The 5,000-nt window shown below is 39.4% G+C and overlaps 1 long non-coding RNA gene across 1 annotated transcript in view; it reads left to right on the top strand.

Moving 5' to 3' along the window:
- Positions 1 to 3,183: 3,183 nt before the first annotated feature.
- Positions 3,184 to 5,000, top strand: part of LOC119575098 — a 21,566-nt gene continuing 19,749 nt past the window's right edge. Inside the window, exon 1 of the long non-coding RNA XR_005228945.1 lies at positions 3,184 to 3,365. This is a non-coding gene — a long non-coding RNA (uncharacterized LOC119575098). The remainder of the gene's footprint in view (positions 3,366 to 5,000) is intronic.

Below are 5,000 nucleotides of genomic sequence, written 5' to 3'. Positions count from 1 at the left end.
GAAAGCTGATAAAGGAAGGAAGTGAAAGAATGGGGAATTGAAAGCAAGAAGAACGAGAGGATGTTGTGATAAAGGAAGTAAGAGGGAGAGAGAATGGAAAGGAAAATCAACAAGGGAGAAAATAGGATGAAAGAAAGATATAATAGAATGGAAAACCAACAAGAACGAGAGAAAATTGATAAAAGAAGCAACGGAAAGAATAGAAAAGAAACCAATAGAGAGAAAATAGACAAAAAAAAACCGGAAAGAATAGAAAAGAAAACCAATAAAAAGAATTAAAACTGATACAAGAATAAGAGAAAAAATGGGGAATAAAAACAACAGAAAGAGAAAATAGATAGAGAAACAAAAAGAATAGAAGAGAAAAGTAACGAGAATGAGAAAATAAATAAAAGAATATCAAAGAATAGAAAAGAAAGCCAATACAGAGGAACTAGATAAAAAAAAAAACTAACAGAAAAAATGGAAGAGAAAACCAATAGAGAGAAAATTGATAAAAGAGGTGAGAGAAGGAACAGAAAATCAAAACAACAGAAATATAAAATAGATAGAACAGAAAGAATAGAAGAGACAACCAAGAGAAAGATATAAACAGAAGAAAGAGATAAACAAGAGAAAGAGATAAACAAGAGAAAGAGATAAACAAGAGATAAAGATAAACAAGAAAGATATAAACAAGAGAAAGAGATAAACAAGAGAAAGATAAACAAGAGAGAGATAAACAAGAGAAAGAGATAAACAAGATAAAGAGGTAAACAAGATAAAGAGTTAAACAAGAGAAAGAGATAAACAAGAGCAAGAGATAAACAAGAGCAAGAGATAAACAAGAGCAAGAGATAAACTAGAGAAAGAGATAAACAAGAGAAAGATAAACAAGAGAAAGATAAACAAGAGAAAGATAAACAAGAGAAAGATAAACAAGAGAAAGATAAACAAGAGAAAGAGATAAACAAGAGAAAGAGATCAACAAGAGAAAGAGATAAACAAGAGAAAGAGATAAACAAGAGAAAGAGATAAACAAGAGAAAGAGATAAACAAGAGAAAGAGATAAACAAGAGAAAGAGATAAACAAGAGAAAGAGATAAACAAGAGAAAGAGGTAAAGAGAGAGATAAACAAGAGAAAGAGATAAAACAAGAGAAAGAGATAAACAAGAGAAAGAGATAAACAAGAGAAAGATATAAACAAGAGAAAGAGATAAGAGAGAGATAAACAAGAGAAAGAGATAAACAAGAGAAAGAGAAAAAACAAGAGAAAGAGAATAAACAAGAGCAAGAGATAAAAAAGAGAAAGAGATAAACAAGAGAAAGAGATAAACAAGAGAAAGAGATAAACAAGAGAGAGATAAACAAGAGAAAGAGATAAACAAGAGAAGAGATAAACAAGAGAAAGAGATAAACAAGAGAGAGAGATAAACAAGAGAAAGAGATAAACAAGAGAAAGAGATAAACAAGAGAAAGAGATAAACAAGAGAAAGAGATAAACAAGAGAAAGAGTAAACAAGAGAAAGAGATGAACAAGAGAAAGAGATAAACAAGAGAGAGAGATAAAACAAGAGAAAAGAGATAAACAAGAGAAAGAGATAAACAAGAGAAAGAGGTAAACAAGAGAAAGAGGATAAACAAGAGGAAAGAGATAAACAAGTGAAAGAGATAAACAAGAGAAAGAGATAAACAAGAGAAAGAGATAAACAAGAGAAAGAGATAAACAAGAGAAAGAGATAAAACAAGAGAAAGATAAACAAGAGAAAGATAAACAAGAGAAAGAGATAAACAAGAGAAGAGATAAACAAGAGAAGAGATAAACAAGAGAGATAAACAAGAGAAAGAGATAAACAAGAGAAAGAGATAAACAAGAGAAGAGATAAACAAGAGAAGAGATAAAACAAGAGAAAGAGATAAACAAGGAAAGAGATAAACAAGAGAAAGAGGTAAACAAGAGAAAGAGGTAAACAAGAGAAAGAGATAAACAAGAGAAAGAGAAAAACAAGAGAAAGAGATAAACAAGAGAAAGAGATAAACAAGAGAAAGAGATAAACAAGTGAAAGAGATAAACAAGAGAAAGAGATAAACAAGAGAAAGAGATAAACAAGAGAAAGAGATAAACAAGAGAAGAGATAAACAAGAGAAAGAGATAAACAAGAGAAAGAGATAAACAAGAGAAAGAGATAAACAAGAAAGAGATAAACAAGAGTATCTTCAGGAAGAGAGAAACATGGAAAAAAGAAGAGGAAAAATAAGAGAAAACCAACAGAGAATAAATATGAGGAAAAAAAAGAGAAATAGGAGAGGAAAAAATAAAAGAAAATCAAGAGAGAAGAAGAGGAAGACTAAGAAGAGAATTAACAGAGAGAGAAATAAATAAAAAGAAAACCAACGAGAAAGGAAAAAAAAGAATGGAAACCAATAATGAAAAAAAAGGAAATCCAACAGAAAAAAAAACCAACAGAGAGATATATTTAAAAAATAAATAAAGAAAACAAACAGAATGAGAGAGGCAAAAAAGTCAACAGCGCCCCTCCCCCACCCTCCCCCCCCCGGACCCAAGTACCCAGAAGACACCTGAAAGAGAAAAGGTGGGGGGTGGGGAGGGGGAAGGGGGAGGGGGGGAGGAGGGCGTCGATGCCGGCTCTTTTAGCGCTTCGGGAGGTGGAGTTTAATCTATAATACAGGTTACTGGTTATCTGGTTCTCGTGCCTCCTTCGCTGTCCTGACGCCGTCGTCCCCCGCCCCCCGTGCCGCCTCGTAACCAGCTTCGGGATCTGGGTCTGTTGTGTCTCGGTTTTTCTTCTTTTTTTTAGTATAGTTTTTCATCCTTCTCTCTCCTCTCGATTATCACTCCGTAAGGTTATATATATATACATATATATATTTTTTATCTGATTATTATTTTTTTTTTGGTTATGTGTTTCTTTTTTTTCAGATCCGAAACTCTCCTTTTTGGCAAGTAAGCCAAGCCGGTCTGAGTCCTTTTCTCTCTTTTCATGTGCGTCGCTACTCTCCTTCTCTCTTCCACGTAATACTCTCTTACGGCGACCCCTCTCTCTCTCTCTCTCTCTCTCTCTCTCTCTCTCTCTCTCTCTCTCTCTCTCTCTCTCTCTCTCTCTCTCTCTCTCTCTCTCTCTTCCCCGCCTCGCTCTCCCCGCCTCGCTCTCTCTCCTACCTACGCTCTCTCTCACTCTCTCTCCCCCGCCAACGAGGGAGCCCGCGCGCGCACAGCTTCTCTGCCAAGTGTGAGAGTGACTCGTGGAAACTTCACCTCTCTCACCATTGCTCTTACTTCGACGCCCACAAACCACCAAAGTGTTTTCTGTGTGTGCCTCGTGCTCCCCTAAGGCCATGCCTAACAAGGGAAACAACAAACGACGTAAGTAACAGCCCCGTTTGCCGGTGGTTTGAGGTTCTTTGCGCTCCGCCAGAGTGTGATCCCGGGAGTGTTTGTGCTGGCGCCGCCTGGGTGTCCTTGCGTGTGTGTGTGTGAGTGTGTGTGTGCGTCTGTGTGTGTGTTTCATAGTATGTATGTATGTGAGTGTGGGGCGGGTCCAGAATCCCCCCTTTTCGTGTAGACTTCTTTATTTTTTTTTATTATTATTATTATTTTTTACGGTGTTTGTCTGCTCCTTTGTCATGCAACGCCTCCCGCCCGACATCGGTTCCCTTCAAGTTCCGCTCCTGTGATAAGCATCTCGTCTGTTACGTGAAGCGACAAGCCACTAGAGCGCTTTGCAATTTGTCCTCCATTAGGTGGCACTTCTCTCTCTCGACAGACTGATTGGCCTCCGTCTGACTTTCATTTCGCCGGTGCATCGACTGATCACTCGTTTTCTGAATTGTAGTTTTATTTGCTTACCACTACTATATTCTAGAAAGAAAAAAATTGAGACTGATATAAGGTAGAGATATTCTGATAACTTCGATTTACGTTTTTTTTTATGAATTTTAAGAAAGTGTGGCATTCCGGTGAATCCTCCGTAGGCTGATGATGATGCGAAGCGAGCGCGAAGCAAGGGAGAAAACAAAGGCCAAATCCACACCATGGAAGCCCCAACGAAGACGCCAGTGATTCCGCCCGAATTCCGAGATGAGGCTCGAAACGGCTGGCCTAGTTCCCGCTGCAACAAAGCCCACGGCCATGTGAGCGGAGACGGGCGGCGGGACATTAATTTCCCGGAAAATAAAGGCAGATGCTACGAGGAAGATCAACGGATGACTCACCCTTCGGTTACTCTTTGATAAAGGTCAAAGTTCAGAGTGCCTCACACGAAAGGAGAGAAAGAGAAAGAGAGAGAGAGGGAGAGAGAAATGACAATTAAAGATATGATAAGCGCTTACGAAAAGGACGAAAAGAAGGAAAGAAAACATAAAAAAAGAAAACACAAGTCCTCCAATGAATACCGCATACGACGGAGATGATATCATGTGGCCTGTGATGATGTCTCTGGATCTCCCATGCAGGTCCTCGGGCGCCTGACGCGAGAGCTGGCGATCGGGACGGAGAGCAAGGGGATCGATAGGCGAGAGAATATGGATGGGGAAACACGCCTCGTAACAACACTCGATATCCTTTGGCCCTCACACGGACCTACGCATCCTTGGCTGACTTGTTGCTTTTAGATCCGCTCCTTCTGTTGGCTTGTGTCCTAGTCGAGGGCGGCGCTGTGGCGGTTTTGGAATGCGCGCTGATATTATGTTCATGTAATTTTTTAGATTTTTTATAGTATTTGTGTTTTATTTTTTTTCTATTTTTGTCTATAAGTGGTGACTCAAGGAATGAAGTGGTGGCGAATAGAGAGGAGGATGTTAATGGCAATGATGATAGCGGGGATGGAAGTCGGAGGCCTGTTGTCATGGAAGTGAAGCGTAGAGATGGCCGACGCTGCTAGAGTGCGTAGTAAAAGATACCCGTCGTACTGGGGATGCTGAAAGTGGAGGCTGTGGAGTTCGCGTAATATGTTGAAGTGGCAAGGCTGATTCAGAGGGAGTAGGAGAGAGGGCGAGGGAC

Source organism: Penaeus monodon, chromosome 7 (genome assembly GCF_015228065.2).
Source record: "Penaeus monodon isolate SGIC_2016 chromosome 7, NSTDA_Pmon_1, whole genome shotgun sequence".
NCBI classification, from domain to species: Eukaryota; Metazoa; Arthropoda; class Malacostraca; order Decapoda; family Penaeidae; genus Penaeus; species Penaeus monodon.
The sequence above is the reverse complement of the archived record's forward strand: the minus strand, read 5'-3'. Positions and strand labels throughout refer to the sequence as shown.